Genomic DNA, 18,563 nt, shown 5'->3' on the forward strand with positions numbered 1-18,563 from the left:
CAGTGCTAGATTTCAGGGCAGTTCCCCATTTTTCTTGGCAGATCAATACATGATCACAGTTCAATACCGAAGAGCGTGTTCCAAGTTGCTCTCATGTCCATTAAAACTAGCTGGTAACAAAAGTTTGTCATTCTAAAAATTGGGTTGTGGTTCAAAAAATTTGGGAAGCACTCATATAATTGCATGTTCCAAAGCTCTTCCTGCTCACTCGCTGAAGACAATTAAGGTATGGGTTTAGGTATGAGCCTTTCATTGTTTAATGTAACACATTTGTTCTTATTCCTCGAATTACTCAGGACGGAAATAATTGAATATAATTATATTAGAGGTTAGTGCTAACATGGTGGTACATGATGTTTTATAGGTTTTATATGAGCTTGTCAATATATATTGTTAAATAATGTTGAACTTGTCTGAATGTTGCTGGTGTGTTTTTTGAGGTACAACATACACATGAAAATAGAGAACATCAGAATCAATGAGAATCTTTGGTTGAATGTAATAACTTAAACTGGTGTTTGTTTGTGTAAAGGAGCAAATGGTCTAATTGAGGTGGATTACTGATGGTCAAGAACCTGAATTAGTGTGGATGACATTGCCGCAAAGGTGTTAATTCTCTTTTATTTTGTAAGCAAAAGGCATTGTGTTCTTGTCTGTTCAAGTAGGAGTCGTGCTGCAATTGATTAGACATCACTGGAGAGTTGTGCGGGATAAGACGCCATGGCAAGTCGCACTGTCATTGTCCAGTCTGTGTTATAGTTTGTGCTTTGAAGGGGTGACCTTTGCTATAGCCGTGCTGGGATTGGTTGGTCGTTTGTTTCCTTATCTTTGCGTGTCTGGTGCATGCTTTGATTTGGAAAAGTGGATGCAGGATGGAAAAAGCCCAAATATTCTAAAATTCCTACTCTAGAAGGTGAAACAATTCATCATGCATATAACCCTGCATTTGAAATGATGATGGACGAGGATTTTCATACGTGTGGGTGGTGAAAAGACTGGCGTGCGTTCACATCTGGTGACAAGGGCATGCAATTTCCTTTAAAAGGTACATTAAATATAACAAAGCTTGTTTTCCTTAGCCACACAATGTGTGAGTATAACCTGAAACCTTTTTTATAAGTATGTGATGTATGTTTCTTTGTATAAGAATTGGTTGTATTTTTAACTTGTGTTACATTTTTAGTAGTTATTAATTTTACTCATTTGAATTTTGTGTTTGTAGTTCCGCCGCGTGTTGTGGGTTTCCAGGGGAATAGAGGGGGGAAGTAATTTAAAGATATTAAATGTATTGACTATTTTTTATTAATTAAATGTTTAATTGAGATGTTATAGTGTTAAATGTGTAAAGTAATTTTATTAATTAATTAATAATTGATTGTTAATTAGTTTTAATTAATTAATTGGTAATTAATTATGGTAATTGTGCAATACATGTTAGGTGTGTGTTTTGGTGTTTACAGGTGTAAATGGTGGGAAGTCATTTATTTTACATTTATGAATTAATAATAGGTTGTTAATTAATTTTAATTATTTATTTGCTAATTAATTATGGTAATTGTGTAATAAACTTTAGGTGTGTGTGTGTTGTGGTGTTTATAGGTGTAAAGGGTGAAAATAATTTATTTTTAATTGATGAATTAATAAAGGATGGAAAGTAATTTGTATGTACACATTGGTCCTGTGCACAGATCAGCACCACAAAGCATTGTGTAACAAATAAAGTGGTGGGGAGGTACACACAGTGGCAATCCAAGGGGACAGCTGACATGAGGGTGAAGTGGTTTGTATGTCAGTAGTGGATGTGTCTGGAGTACACCATTCACAAATAGATGGAGTGCTCGCTCACAATGGGTAGGCATCAGAAGCACAGATAGGGGATGGTATAACTCCACATCCCACATGACATCCTGGAGCCATAAATGCCTCACGTGACAGCAATGTATGAGAAAACACCCCCATAATGTCAGTGTGGATGAGCAGTTTTGCACAGTGAGCACAAACAGTAACAAGACACGTGGCTGATCAACAAAACACAACACTGACCTGCCAGTCACACACTATGCATACTCACAACTGGCAGCAACAACAAGTAGGTGTCCGCCATGAGTGCAAGGACACACCAACACATTGCACAGTGCACAACCTACAACTCCGACATCTGCACACAATCTGAAGCACATGGCTGACAATTAAAACAAACAGGCACTCAGCTTCTGGGTTATACATGAGCGCAGTTGGCATTGCAGTGGCACATAAACATCAACACTAATGATTAAGTCACCCCTTCACATTTCATGACCACTCAAGTGCACACATACAAATGTACCCATGTGACTAGGAAGACAGGCCATCACAAGATGACCACAAATCAACTAAGCATGGGCGAATTTTGCGAATCTGGCGTTCGCGAATTTTGCGAATTTGCGAACTCGCTATCCGCAAAATCCGCAAATTCTCGCGAATTTGCGGATTTTTTTTTGTGTTCGCAAGGGTTTCCGCCAGTTCGCGAGGGTTTGGTACCAGTTCGCAATTGCGAACTTACTTGTCGGCTCGCAACGGTCGCGACTATGTTGTTTCTACGTCTGGTTCATCATCACAGGTTCCCAGCACCCTCTGTTTCACCACTGCCACCCTCTGTTTCACCCATGCCACCCTCTGTTACATCAATGCCACCCTCTGGTTCAACCTCACTGTAGATTATGGGGGGGAAAAGCAAGCACACCTGCCCTGCTTCAACTGACATGAATTAATTTGGGGTTAGTTTATTAATGTGTCACTGTTTTAAAATTCCAGGTCTGGCACCTGCTTCCTTATCAGTAATTTGCTTTCTGTTGCAGTGCAATTTTTTTTTCCAGGACCTTTGTGGCCTACTTGTAGCTATTCTATGAGCCTGCTGTGAGGGTCAGAGCAGGGTCATACAATTGTTGCAACTAGCAACTGACCTTCGGAGGGGCCCCAGTCAGGAAGCACTACAGGCAATGGTTACTAATGATGAGTTTGAACTCTTGCACCTGCTGAGTGCTTTCAGTTTAGCAAAACTCGTTTTTCTGCAATTTCGCGGGATTCGCGGGGCGCGAACTTGCGCGAGATCGGATTCAGAAGCCGCGAATTCGTGCGAATATGCGATTTGTTTTTTTGCGGCGTGTTAGTTCGCAAGGTTTTGTGCGTTTTAGCGAGCCGCTTGTAGCAGGTGTTCTCGAGGAAAATCTCGCGCGAACTTACCCGCGCGGTCTTGAACGGGCACGGCCATCTTGTTTCTCATTCATTGCTATGGTTCTGGGCATGCTTTTGGTGCTTTTGGTATCCTCTCTGTATATCTGCCATCCTTTGCTTGTTTGAAGTTTTTTTTTAACTATTTTACTTATTATCTATCTCTCTATTTTTCTTGCTCTATATTTTTGTGTTTTCTGCCACTTTTGGTTAATTTTAAACTACTTTTTTCAACTCTTTACTTGTCTTCTCTTCCCTATCCTATTTTCTTTATTATTTAGCTTCCTTTCTGCCCAGACCATGGTGAAGGGAGCCGGGAAGCATCCCAAGAAGGGGAAGGGTCCCGCACCCCGTGCCCGGCTCCCGTGCGGGCGTTTGAGGGGGGAGCAGGTCATACCCTGGGAGATCTTCAGCCCGGAGGAGGTGGGCGCATTAATTTTTTATGTTCAGCGCCGCCTCCCCAGGACCATCATGGCAGGCGGCAGGATCGGTAGCGGGTACGGGATCCGGGAGCGCCGGAAGCGGTGGGAGAAGATGTGCCGGGCCATGTACCACCACTCTCCGGTCCGGCGCACCTACAACCATGCCACCCACCGCTGGACGGATGTCCTGGACCGTGAACGCGATCTGCTCGACCTGCTTGGCCTTGAGATCCCCGGGCTTGGTGAGTAGTAGTAGCTATTTCTTTACTACTCTGTTTTCTCCTGCTCTGTGTGTTATTATATTGCAATTTTTTGTTTTTTACCAAGAGAAATAATGCTGCTCATTACATTGTAGGTAAATTATATTTCAAAATCTTCTGTGCATTTCAGGTGCACTGCTCTCCTTCTCAGTATTGTTGTTACTATGCTTATTTGTTTTCGATTTTGTGTTCATTTCATTGTGTTCATTTCATTGGCCTGTGAAATTATGTATGAGTGTAGTTTAAAGAACTGCATAATGCTAGACACCAAGGTTCAGATTTTTAATTACCGGCGCATCCCTGCAAAGTAGTAGGGATGCACCAGTAATTGTGCGCCACGCCACCATCACCCAAGGTGCGCCGTATTTACAATGCGGCGCACCATGGGCCCAAAACGTCACCAAAGCGTTACGGATCTGTGCCGTAAAGGTGGCGCATTGCTGGAGTTGCGTCGCAACGTTGGCACAGCTCCATCAATGCTCTGGGGTGCCCTAACTCCCCAATGCTGCGTCAAACCGTACGTCTGCTTCAAGCAGGCGCAGGGATTGAGTCACGTATCATTGTCCTTAAAGTGACTGATTGAAATCTTGTATTTGATTTCCCTCAGCCACTTTTAGGATGCGTTCCTGCGCAGGAACGCCCTCCCTTGCGCCGGAACACCCCCTGATGGCGCAGGGCTTTACAATGTGATGCATCTCCCATATGCATCACGTTGTTAATATACGCTGCACCATTGCGCCTCCTTTGTTCTGCCGCTGAGTCACAAAAGTCACGCAACAGTGGAGCAAAAGAGCCGCAAGGGGCTTCTAAATCAGCCCCTACAGACTCAAGTCCAGTCCTACCTTTGTACACATGGCGATAAGAAGAAATAGTGGTGGTGGATTGATAGTTTTAGTATTTTAATGACTGGTTAATGTAGTAGGAAACTTTAGTGTTGTCGCTGATCTGCAATCACGATGGACTTTGTCTCTCACTTCGCATGCTGCGGACTGCTGCCTGCCAATCCTAGGCAAACCTTTTTAGTACTTTGTTTAGTGAGTTACAGAAGAAGTTTCCAATTCGAGGGTCCGCAAATCAAGCAATACTAATAACGTAGTAGACCACATGAGATCGGTCAATATAGCCCGTGGAATAGTTGTCCATTTGCTATCTCGCCAAAATATTTTGTTATTGTTCTTTTGAAATGTTTGATTTGGTTGACAAATATCATCCATGTTTTCTGGTCTTTCTTTCTTTCATGTTGTACATCAGCTCCCCCCAGGGGCAAGAGGACACAGGAGGAGGAGGAGGGTGCTGTTCAGGATGCAGGCCAGGATCGGGCAGGCGAGGGCTCCTTTGCTGGCCCTAGTAAGTTTTAATTTTAATATAGAGTACTTATTTTTTCCTAGCGTTCCTCATTCGATTTTTTCTAAATCGTCTTTGATCTTCTTGTAGACTGGATCTAAATTCTTATCCTGCCTCGACTATGACTCCCTGTGGTATTACTAGATTATTCTTATTAGTCTGTCTGTGTAGCTAACTAAAAACAACAAATACCCCTGCTCTAGAAAAATGCAGTAAAGTCACAGTAGTTTCTGGTTGTGGAAACAGTAGTAAGATAAGCACATCAACATATATCAGAGTCAGTAGATGGCGGTATATCAGAAGAAAGTTCGAAAATGAGTAGAATTCTTTGTTGTGGAAAGCAGTTTATTGTTTCTCTTGTTATGGCCAACACGTGTTTCATCGCAGGGAAACCAGACTGCGAATCTTCAGGGCCTTTTAAATAACAAAAGCCGGGGTTGGAATTGGGACCAGCACCCAGAGAAGCGAGTGTATGAGGGACGCGCTGTACACGCGTGGTAAGTTGGCTCCTTATCGGGCTCAACTGGATGACTGAAACCGGCGCCGGGAACTTCAAGAGGGGGAACTAACGGCAACAGGTGCACCCGCCTGTTTGCCTTCTTCTTTTTTCGAGCGTTACAGCTCTAATATATTCTCCTCCCGGTTTCAGTCATCCAGTTGAGCCCGATAAGGAGCCAACTTACCACGCGTGTACAGCGCGTCCCTCATACACTCGCTTCTCTGGGTGTTGGTCCCAATTCCAACCCCGGCTTTTGTTATTTAAAAGGCCCTGAAGATTCGCAGTCTGGTTTCCCTGCGATGAAACACGTGTTGGCCATAACAAGAGAAACAATAAACTGCTTTCCACAACAAAGAATTCTACTCATTTTCGAACTTTCTTCTGATATACCGCCATCTACTGACTCTGATATATGTTGATGTGCTTATCTTACTACTGTTTCCACAACCAGAAACTACTGTGACTTTACTGCATTTTTCTAGAGCAGGGGTATTTGTTGTTTTTTGTGCCTACCTGTGTGGATTTATCCACCCTGAGCGGTTACGAGGGATTACCGCCCGCCCCATTGCCTGGAAACTGTTACTCTGAACTCACCTTAAAACCCTGCGATCACACGGCTGTGCGCCCGTCCTATTCTGGAACACCTTAAACCCTCCCAGCAGCTCAATATGTGTAGCTAACTAAGATTGCACATTTGGCAATTCAATTGGACTCCCATTCTAGTCAGCAATAGCTCTATGCACTGAGTGCAGTCCTCTGGGATTGTCCATAATGTCTTTTCAAGTCTTCTAAATGTTTATGCTTTGACAATTGCCAACAATAAAAAGGTGAATGACCACTAAGAAAGAATAAGATACTACTTTACTTTTGGTTTGGATAGTAGGACAATCCATTCTACTACTGTTGCAGGGACACATCTGCGCAAACAGAACTATGGACACTAAATGATGCATTGCTTAGCTTATCAATTATAATAGGTGCTGTTAAATTATTACATTGTATTCTGTTTATTTCACATTTCTTTCTTCCTCCTAGACCAAATATTATATAGTAGTGAGTGGTGTATTCTAACATTATTAAATGTACTTTGTAGTTGGAACATCTGGAGGCGGGGCCAGCGCGGTGGTGCTGGCATTGGACGAGGGGAACAACTCTGGGGAGGAGGCGGTGCAAGTGCCGGACATGCCTGTGAGGGATAACACGGTGGTGGCGGGCAGAGGTAAGCTATATATTCCTTACTTATTGAGATCGAAGACTGCAGAGTGTGCTTTCTGCACGGGTGTATTATAAATCAACCACATAGTAGCTTCATTTAAATGTACTTCGACTTAGCTGTGAACTTTTTGGCGAGAAGAATCCCAATCAGATCTGAGATGAACTTGATGGATGGGATGAACGAAAAGCGAAAGAAGGGTGTAAGTAAGTGTGGAAGGACGAGAAATGTAATGATGACTGGCAAAGAAGAATGATATGTGTTTGCTTGGTCCCCGAGGTGGCTGGGAAGGAAAGAATATGGTATGGTGCATGGCTGGGTGAATGATGAAGCAAGGATGGGTGGAAGGAGAACAGCCTGGGTGGGTGAAACAGAAACTGTGTGTGTGCATATACTTTGAATGGATGGATGCCTGGATCATGGTACTATCTGACTCTTAGATAGCATATGTGTATCTAGAGAGAGTAGACGGTCACTGGATGAACTAAGTGTTACTTTGAAGAGCATGTAACACCGCACCCGCACGTCCGTTCCAGTGTAGGAAAGGCAAGGAAAAGAAGTTGTAATTTTGTCCAAATACTACAGTGAATAATAGCAGTAGTTTGTATTGCAACTGCAAGCACAGCATATATCCGGTTATTACGGTGGACACTCCCTACCTCTCTTAATAACTTTAGTTTAGTAGTAGTACGTCATTCATGTGTGGGTGTATCACTGTTCACTCAATAATAAGCAAAGCACCTAAAGTCATCCCATATGTCATCAAATACATCCCATGTGAAGTGATAGATAATCAGATTATTTAGCTTCTTCATTTTCCTTTTCTAATACTCAATTGCACTATAGGGTGAAAGCTAAATTAATTAAGCAGTAACCCTTTTAACAGAGTATTCTCAGTGCCACCCGTAATAGAAAAGTAAGAGCTTCACCACCTGCATGTACTGGACCGGTACAGTAACGCAACTCTGTCTCACTCATCATGGTGTGCGTCTGTTTTTCTCGGGTGCAAGTTCACTGCGCTGGCATTATGCCGGCTTGCATAAGATAACGTACCAATTTTCCTAAACAAGAGAGAAGAAGAAGAATAAGACTGGTGTACTGTCATAGTCGATTGTAATGGAGGTCCATAGTGCTTGTAGAATTTGTTCCTTAAACTCCCACTAATGTTAGAGCAAGGATGAAGAAGTCAGAGGTTACATAGATACTGTCCTCAATAGTTATGTACTGTGCTTTCAATTTGCTATTTGTACTGTGACACAACTTTCTGCTCAATCATTTTGTGTTAATCTTAAGGAGCATTGGTTACAGACTATGTCTTTCTTTCTTCATATATTTGCTCCTTCCAAATCAAACAGACCATCAAGGAGGAGGGAGCTGGCTCGAATGGCCCGGCAACGGAGGCTGGATGCCACTGTCGCCGAATATCGGCGGCTGGTGGCCCTGGAGAAGAAGGAGACGCAGTCTACCAGTACAACAACAACATCCACTGGGACAGCTGCATCCTCCTCCGTGCCCCCACGGGCTGCCAGCCAGCGCAGTGCTCCAGCGGTACGGAGCCGGGCTACCAAAGCCAACCGCCACCGCCGAGCAGCAAAGACAGCAGCTGCCCCCCACAGGATTTGCAAGGCACGCCAGCGCCGCTTATGCCTCAGAGTGTCCTACCTGAAGCAGGAGGTCCTAACCTATAAGAACTTGGTGGAGGGCTTCCGCTTCGATCATGCCACCCTCCGCAAGGAGCATGATGCCCTGGCCGCTAAAGTCAACAGCACCCTGCCGTAGTGTCCCTTGCCCCTTTTTTAGAGACTTTTGGGGAGTGGGAATTGGAGTGTTGGGTTTTTTGGGGACTTTTGAAGGACAATCGTTGGGGTTAGGGAGGGTCTTGCGGGAGATTATTTTGTTAGGGCTATAAAAATATACTTTTTGAAACTTTATCTGACCATACCTGTTTTTTACTGCTTTTGAGTCTGGTGGGTGGGGGTTTAACAGTAAGTTTGTTTTCCTGAATAGTCCTAGGACTTTAGTAGTACTACTACTACGGTCAATCTCTCGTCTCTCCTAATACTCCATTATACTACCTCCAACCAAACGCTTATCTTACCTGTAATTTGTGTTTGAAAGTAGGGCTAGGCCCAGGGCTGGCTCCAGGGGAAATGGTGATTAAGGTTGGCAATCCTGGGCGGATGAAATGTCCTCCTCATTGAGGTGGTACTAGTGGTGTGACATAGTGGCAGTTGCATGCCTATGGAAAAAAAGAAAATGAAACCTGGTTTGTCCTTACTGTAGCATTACAACGATACAATAGAGAATATAGCAGGTGACAGCAGTACACTAGAACAGTGCCACAATGTAGCCTAACAAATGGTAAAGTATAACTTGTGCTTGTGTTGGATTTCTTTGACATTGGCTACTACAACAAGAAATAGTACTGAAGCTGAGTAAGTCTAGAATATATCCTCGGATTCCTTCACCAGCCTGTTGCTATGACCTTATCCTCCCCAGCAAGTGTGTGGAATTATTGATGTCATTTAGTCACACATCAAGCAAAACCACACAGCCCGGGGGAAGAGGGTTAGGATTTGGAAAATGGATGGGAATGGGGCTTTCTTTTTGGGTAGGTTTTGTTGAGAGAAGAAAAAAAAAGGCACAGCATGTACAAACAATAATTGAAGATAAAGAAATCTTTGGGTACAAAGCTAACCATAAATCTTTTAAGTGATATAAAGGAAGTGCATGCACTACTGCATGCATTGTTACTGAAAAGTAAGTAGTATTAGAATGCGACAGTACAGGGCTGCAGCGTTTTCACTTGCCTATCTCTGCACTCAGAGAAACACTTCTTACATTAAATTAGGTTTAAAAAATAGGCGAAGTAAAACCTATAGAATGGCTGTAGGGATCAATTTAGAAGCAGAGAGAGATCCAAGAAATGCAGTCACACTCATAGAAGAAAACAATGGATACTGTATATGTATGTTGTTGTAGTTGTCCTGTTGAATTTGGTAAGTAAGTTGCATGCAGCAAACAATTCCTCTTATTAGCGGCACTCCTCCATTCCAGCTGACGCTTTGTCCATCAATGTTGGTGACCAGAAGACACCTTGTCCACTGCCTGCCTGGCGGATGCTGAATTGCGGCTCGCTAATGTGAAGCCTGACTCCATCATTTTTTCCCCAATGCACAGACTGAAACCCGGCCTGTAATTATTGAACGAAAAACAGAAAGTGATATATTACAACACCACTGATAAATAAATATAAGGTATGTACGCTGTGTAGTGCAAAAAGTCACACATTGATTTTCCTAATAGACAGTACAATATTTTTGAAAGTGCGTACTCTGTCTGAGTCACCTTTTGAAGGATAAATAAGTATGGGCAAATTAATTTAGCGGATCTTTCCCCTCAAGCTAGGTGTACTGTAAACTGTGTTTTAGAACAAAATTAGACCTTCCCAACAGTGCTCCCACCCAGACCCTTACTAAAGCCAGTCGCAAAAATGTAGAAGACCCCCAATCAGATATCAAAAAACGAGGCCTAGCAGAAAACTGGTGACAAAATGTACTTTGAAAGTAAAAGTAGGCCCAAATACCCCCTTACCCACAGTGGATTGTATTCAAACCACTTGCAAGCAAGCAAAAGTATCCACATCGCTCCAAGACTCGAAACCCCCCCCACCCAAACACATGCAATAGAAATACTGCTTACCCTAACAAGCCCTAAGTTAAGAATAGTGGCAAAGGCTTTCTTGAACTATGCCAAATCCCCCCTTTCCCACCATGGATTTTCTTCAAATGACTTGCAACCAAAATTACACATTCTCACGAGTGCTCTAAGAACCCAGAACTCAGTTGCAAAAATCTAGAACACCCTGAAACACATGCAATCCTGCTGCTAGGGCTAACCCTAACGAACCCTAAGTTACAAAAAGTGCCAAAAGGCTTTTTCTTATGGATTTTATCCCAACCACTTCTATCCGGTATTAGACCTTCCCAGGAATGCCCCAAGACCCGCCAACCCACCCGCCAAAAAGCACAACACCCCCAAACAGTCAAAAAGGAAAATCTCATACTTACAATATTTCTCGGCCTTCGGTCCAAACGCGCTGTGCAGCTAGGTCATAACTCCCGTTTTCCACCACGGATGTCCTGAAAAGCAAATGCAATCAAGATTAGACTGTCCCAGCAGTGCTCCCAGACCCCAAAACTCACCCACAAACACCCGGAACCCCCCAAAGAGCACCTCAAAGGCAAGCAAGTCAGCAAAAACACAAAAAGAATTCCGCCTCCGATTTGGTCCAAACCACTTTTATCCGGTATTAGAGCTTCCCAGCAATGGCCCCAGAGCCGTCAACTCACCCGCAAAGAAGTAGAACACCCCCACAAGTGCTGAGTCTTTTTTCATTGGGCGTAATCCAGCCCTCTGCTTTGAGGGAAATAGGAGTCTGGAGGAGGTGGATAGAGGAGCATGTTCTTCTGAACTTGTGAACCTGAGGAATGCAGACTGCGGCACCTTCAAATCAATAAGCAAACAAGTGAAGACAATTCTGCTGCTGGGCTTGTTTTTGTGATTAGGTGATTAAAGTTTGAATTATATTAACTGTGCACAACAAAGAAAGACAGACACACAGGAATAAAAGTGAATAAGAACGAAAAAGAAAGTTATTGATTCATTGTCTCAGTTTCAGGGCTCGGTGTCAGGGAATAAGAATAAGGCTTCGTCATCATACTCTGCGAATTCAGGCAGGGTGAGCTCAGTGTCACCTAACAGAGAAGAAATTCCCTCATCTACGTTGCTGTCCACCTCGTCTTCTTCCGGCGTGCTTTCTCGTACTTTGTAATCTGGTGGTATGAGGTGCTGATTCATCTTGATCATTGTTAACCTCCCCACATTTTTGGGCGAGAGGCGGCTCCGTTTGGGAGTTACAATGCCACCAGCAGCACTGAAAACACGTTCAGAAGACACGCTTGCGAGTGGGCAAGACAAGTAGTTTAAAGCCAGGTTGGAGAGCTGTGGCCACAATTCTTTTTTCCCATGCCAATACGCCAGTGGGTCAGTGTGGAAGACCAGGGGTCCCTACCTCGTCGGAAGGGCGGTGTAGTCGCGGGGCCACTCCCCCACACCGGGAGAAACAGTGTCCCTTGGTCACCGGATTTCCGCTCTTCGCCCACAGGAGCCGATAACCCACGCCGACCCGGAAACGGACCAACCGGATACCGGAAACGGAACTCCTTCAGGTGACCCGGAACCCGACCCCTCCGGAACCGGAAGCACGTCCACTGCAGTCCGCCGAGATCACAGAAAAGACGGCAGGAGCGAGGAAAGGTTGTTCAGCCCAGCGGACTCGTGGCAGGAGACAGCGAACGGCGCGGAACCCCCGACGGAGAGCGGAAGGAAGGAGGAGAGCGGAGAGGAGGCGGAGATCGGAGAAGAGAACGAGGAAGAAGACCTGTGGACGGAGGATTGGTGGCGACCTCCGGAGGTGGCGGGAGAGCGGCCGTAACTCGGATGAGAGTTACGGCGGGGCACGTGCGTACACTCTATCCTTCTCCGTGTTTTCCTAGTGTAAATATTGTAGCTAACTGTAAGATCTTGTACATAGTCCCCACGAGCACCCTGCACCAACCTTAGTACTTAGGAGAAATCACACGAGCACTGTACTTATAGTCCCCACACTTATCCCGGACACCACCCGTCACCAACCCCTCCTGCTTGCTGATTACTCTTATCCATACCTACCCGTCCCACCTTCCCCACGTTCATTACCTGGCCCTTCACTTCCCGGTGACGGTGGCAGTACTCAGTAGTCCTTACTGGACGGGACTAACCCCTGTACTCTCTCTTACTTATCTCCGAGGAGACCCATCGACCGGCCGTACCCTGACGACAACAGCCCCGCAGCGGACCACCACCCGGATATCTACCCAACATCCAGACCCTCCCGGCTGGGAGCTTCCCTGCGGACTTTTCTTCCCTACAAACTCTTTGTTCCGGACTTTGTGTGTACTATCAAGCAATAAATCCTTGACCACAGCTCAATACATCCGGCCTCCCCGCCTGTTATTCCGGTCCGCCCAGCCCACAGTCTCACAGGTGGTGCCAGAAGTGGGATCCGCCGGAAGCATGGAGGCCGCCGTTAAACACCTAGCAGAGAGCCAAGAGCAGCTTGGAAAAATGATGGAACGCTTCCTGAAAACTGCGGAAGATGATCGTGGTCAACTCCACGACGTCCTTAAGGGACAGGGAACCGCTCAGGATCAAGCCCTTGCAAAACTGACCACAGTCATGGGGCAACAAAGACCCACAACCTCCTTACCATCAGTCGTTCTCCCAAAATATGTCTCGGGTGAAGACCCCGATTATTTCTTTACTAATTTCGAGCGTCTGGCTCAAGCAGCAGCCTGGCCTGAGGATCGCTGGGGCCACTATCTAGGTCCTCTATTGACTGGTGAACTGCAGGCAGCGTATCAGCAGGCCAATATCCAGGGCCAGACTCCCTACCAAGACATCAAGACTTGTATTCTAGAGAGGCTGGAAATTGATGACGAAACATACAGGGTACGTCTGAGACAGGCCAAAGAGGGACCCCAAGAAACGCCACGGGCTCTCTCATTCCGGATACAGGACCTGGCAAACAGATGGTTGAAACCTGCCACAGCCACCAAGGACGAGATTCTCTCAAAAATATATTTGGAACAGTATCTGGCGTCTCTACATCCGGCCACCCAAAAATGGGTGAGACAACACACCCGCCTGACCTTGGACAGTGCGGTAGAGATAGCCAGTGCCTTTAGTAGGGCCCAAGAGTCACCATGGATCCGAGAGGAACCACATCCGCGGATACCACAGGGCAGTCACGCTCGTCCACAAAGACCTCCTCCCGCGGCCAGAAGACCAGATCCTGCTCCCCTGATGCCCTACCCCGTCATGCCTCGACCTAGCCCTCCTGGTCCTCAGTGTTATCACTGCGGAGGGTATGGCCACATAGCTCGTGTATGTCCCCAAAAAGAGGAACCCATGGATATAGGGATGGTCCGGAACTATGTATGTCTTACCAACGAGGTTGCCCCTCCACCGTTCCGGTGTCCAGTGAGAATCGAGGGTCACCGGATGATGGCATTGGCCGACACGGGATGTAGGCATAGCGTCCTACGACCCCAGGAACTACCCCATCCTGTCGGACCACTAACTGGAACAGTCGCAATCAAGTGCGTCCATCGAGACACCCGGAGTTATCCGACGGCCCAAGTACGGGTACAACAACAATCCGATGTGGTTAGAATGCTAACTGTCGGTTTGGTCCCTAATCTCCCGGAACAAATCATATTAGGTAGCGACTACAGTGGTCTCCCCTCCCTCTTGAAAGACACTACGGACTCCCTGAAGAGGTGGTGGGCAGAGGCCCCGTTTCCCCAGGGCTCTCCTTCAGCGGACTCCCCTTCAAAACCAGGGAAGACCAAGAATCAAAAGAAAAGAGAGAAAAGGACCTTTACTGGGGCTTATCCTGCTCAGGTCGATGTTCACCCCTGGGAGACCGACCGTGAATTCCGCGCCACCCAGCAAGAGGACCCGGTGCTGCAGGAAGCCTGGAATCGTGCCCTGGATAATGAAGATCCTCTGCAAGTAGGTCCCTACTTCTTTCGAAAGAATGGTCTCCTCTACAGAAAAGGGGGGCCACAGCTCCCAGCCCAGCTAGTCATCCCAGGATTGTTTCGGGACAAGGTCCTTTATCTGGCCCACAGTCACTTGCTGGGAGGACACTTCAGCGATGAAAAAACGGGACAAACAATCCTTGAGAAGTTCTACTGGCCGGGGGTACATGGTCAAATAAAGCAATACTGCAGAGAGTGCCCGGTCTGCCAGAAGAACAGCCGGTATCGGCCCCCCGAGTCCCACTACAACCCCTTCCTCTTATTGACGTGCCTTTCTCCCGTGTAGGGATGGACCTGATAGGACCCATGTTGCCTTCTAGAACGGGTTGTAGATACGCCCTGGTGTTGGTGGACTATGCCACCCGGTTCCCGGAGGCCGTCCCTTTGAAACAGCCCACTACCCAAAACATCGGCAAGGCCCTTATCTCCATCTTTAGTAGAGTAGGATTCCCTCGGGAGATCTTAACAGATCAAGGTACGCCTTTTGTGTCTTCCCTCATGCGGCAAGTCTGTGCCCATCTAGGCATTAAACAGATAAGAACATCGGCCTACCACCCCCAGACAGATGGGTTGGTAGAGCGCTATAACGCCACCCTAAAGACCACCCTCAAAAAGCTGCTAGGCCTTGAGAGTAAAAAGTGGGAGGAGATGCTTCCTCTTGCCCTCTTCGCAATCCGTTGCAAGGTGCAAAGTAGCACCGGGTATTCCCCATATGAATTATTATATGGCCGAGCACCTAAGACTCTGTTAGACATGGCCCGCGAGGCATGGGAAGCTGAGCCTGACCGAACCCGTCCCCTCCCTGAATATGTCGACAATCTCCGAACCCACCTAACCCAAATCCGAGAAATAGTGAGACAGAACCTGGTGGCCGCTCAGGTATACCAGACACAGCAGTATAATAAAGGAACCAAGGCCCGTTCATTTAACCCTGGAGACCTGGTACTATTGCTCCTACCCTCCTCCGACCATAAACTGTTGGGTCAATGGCAGGGCCCCTTCCCTATCTTGAGACAGGTGACTCCCGTCACCTATGAACTCGATATCGATACAACCCGAGGGGTCACCCAAATATACCATGTCAATCTATTGAAGAAATGGGTGGGACCCCTCCCAGTTTTGACGACCACTCCCTCTCTCCCCTTTGAGGGCTGTATTGATCCAGAACTCCCGGAAAGGAACAAACAGGACCTTAGACAGGTCTTATCCTCTGTGCAAACAGTCTTTTCCTCCATGCCCGGGCACTCCACCATTGTGGAGCACGCCATCCACACCGAAACAGGGAAAACAGTGCCACAGAGACCCTACCGGATCCCTGAAGCACGAAGGGCGGTAATAAAAGAAGAGACGACCCAGATGCTACGGATGGGTATAATTGAACCGTCCAGAAGCAGTTGGAATTCCCCAATCGTTCTAGTACCCAAACCTGATGGCTCTTCTCAGTTCTGTATCGATTTCAGGGAGGTGAATAAAATCTCTGCCTTTGATTCCTATCCCCTTCCTCGAGTAGATGAGATGGTGGAGCGTATAGGCAAAGCCAAATATATCAGTACCCTTGACTTGTGCAAGGGGTACTGGCAGATCCCTCTAAAGCTCGAAGACAGACCGAAAACGGCGTTTTCAACCCCTGAGGGTTTGTTCCAATTCAGAGTGATGCCCTTCGGGCTACATGGGGCCCGGCTACTTTTCAAAGGGCCATGAATCTGGTCTTACGACCCCATACCAGCTATGCCGGGGCATACCTAGATGACATAGTCATTTATAGTGACAGCTGGGAACAACACCTACACCATCTGCAGACTGTAGTGCAATTCCTTGGTAACCACGGCTTTACCATCAACCCTGCCAAAACCACCTTGGCGGCCCAAAGTGTGAAATATCTGGGTTATCTGTTGGGGGAAGGGGTCATTCGCCCTCAAAACAATAAGATTCAGGCTATTCATTCCATACCCTTCCCTCATACCAAGAGAGAACTACGAGCCTTTCTCGGGTTGCTGGGGTATTACCGGAGGTTTATCCCCAACTTTTCCCAAATGGCCGCCCCCTTAACCGACCTGTTGAGAAAAACCTCTAGAACAGAAGAGAAATTACAGCAACCCACTCCCCAGCTACTGCAAGCCTTTGACCTCCTCAAACAGTCCCTGTTGTCAGAACCCGTGTTAGTCAGCCCTGACTATTCTCGACCTTTCATCCTGCAGACAGACGCCTCCGATCAGGGTTTAGGGGCCGTCCTGTCCCAACAAGATGAAAAAGGGGTCGAAAAACCAATATTGTATCTGAGCCGAAAACTCTTCCCCCGTGAGCAGAACTATGCGGTCGTAGAAAAAGAGGCTCTAGCAATTAAATGGGCTGTGGACAGTCTCCGGTATTATCTGGAGGGTCGGAGTTCCTCTTGTATACGGATCATGCCCCGCTGGAATGGATGGCCCGTAACCGGGGCCACAACGACAGGGTACTTAGGTGGTTCCTTTCTCTGCAGCCCTTTCGTTTCAGGACCCTACACCGAAAGGGACTAGACCAGGGCAATGCAGATTACCTCTCGCGTTTTCCAGCTACAACCAACCCTACTAGTAAGACAGCTAGGGAAAGGGGATGTGGAAGACCAGGGGTCCCTACCTCGTCGGAAGGGCGGTGTAGTCACGGGGGCCACTCCCCCACACCGGGAGTAACAGCGTCCCTTGGTCACCGGAATTCCGCTCTTCGCCCACAGGAGCCGATAACCCACGCCGACCCGGAAACGGACCAACCGGATACCGGAAACGGAACTCCTTCAGGTGACCCGGAACCCGACCCCTCCGGAACCGGAAGCACGTCCACTGCAGTCCGCCGAGATCACAGAAAAGACGGCAGGAGCGAGGAAAGGTTGTTCAGCCCAGCGGACTCGTGGCAGGAGACAGCGAACGGCGCGGAACCCCCGACGGAGAGCGGAAGGAAGGAGGAGAGCGGAGAGGAGGCGGAGATCGGAGAAGAGAACGAGGAAGAAGACCTGTGGACGGAGGATTGGTGGTGACCTCCGGAGGTGGCGGGAGAGCGGCCGTAACTCGGATGAGAGTTACGGCGGGGCACGTGAGTACACTCTATCCTTCTCCGTGTTTTCCTAGTGTAAATATTGTAGCTAACTGTAAGATCTTGTACATAGTCCCCACGAGCGCCCTGCACCAACCTTAGTACTTAGGAGAAATCACACGAGCACTGTACTTATAGTCCCCACACTTATCCCGGACACCACCCGTCACCAACCCCTCCTGCTTGCTGATTACTCTTATCCATACCTACCCGTCCCACCTTCCTCACGTTCATTACCTGGCCCTTCACTTCCCGGTGACGGTGGCAGTACTCAGTAGTCCTTACTGGACGGGACTAACCCCTGTACTCTCTCTTACTTATCTCCGAGGAGACCCATTGACCGGCCGTACCCTGACGACAACAGCCCCGCAGCGGACCACCACCCGGATATCTACCCAACATCCAGACCCTCCCGGCTGGGAGCTTCCCTGCGGACTTTTCTTCCCTACAAACTCTTTGTTCCGGACTTTGTGTGTACTATCAAGCAATAAATTCTTGACCACAGCTCAATACATCCGGCCTCCCCGCCTGTTATTCCGGTCCACCCAGCCCACAGTCTCACAGTCAGCATGAACATAGACCTCTGTTGAGTCATTCAGATAGTCCTGCACCATCGACTCAAGGTCCTCCAAGATTCCTCCACTTTTCTTAGCTGTTGCTGTGACCTTTTGAGAACCAAACCCAAGCAGAGTTAGCCAATCCCTTTCAGCATCCAATGTTACTGTTGTGTCTGGTGCAGATGATCCGTTTGCCGGTGTATTTAACGGCTGAGAGGTCACTTGTGCCACAGGTGCATAAGTGGATTGTTTTGACTGGGGATGGCCTGCTGATGCTGATGCTGATGTACAGCCTTTTCCTTCAATGAGCTGCCATTCTCTTTCAAACCTCTTGGCTGACAAGGCT

Source organism: Lissotriton vulgaris, chromosome 4_1, assembly GCF_964263255.1.
Source record: "Lissotriton vulgaris chromosome 4_1, aLisVul1.2, whole genome shotgun sequence".
Taxonomy (NCBI): Eukaryota; Metazoa; Chordata; class Amphibia; order Caudata; family Salamandridae; genus Lissotriton; species Lissotriton vulgaris.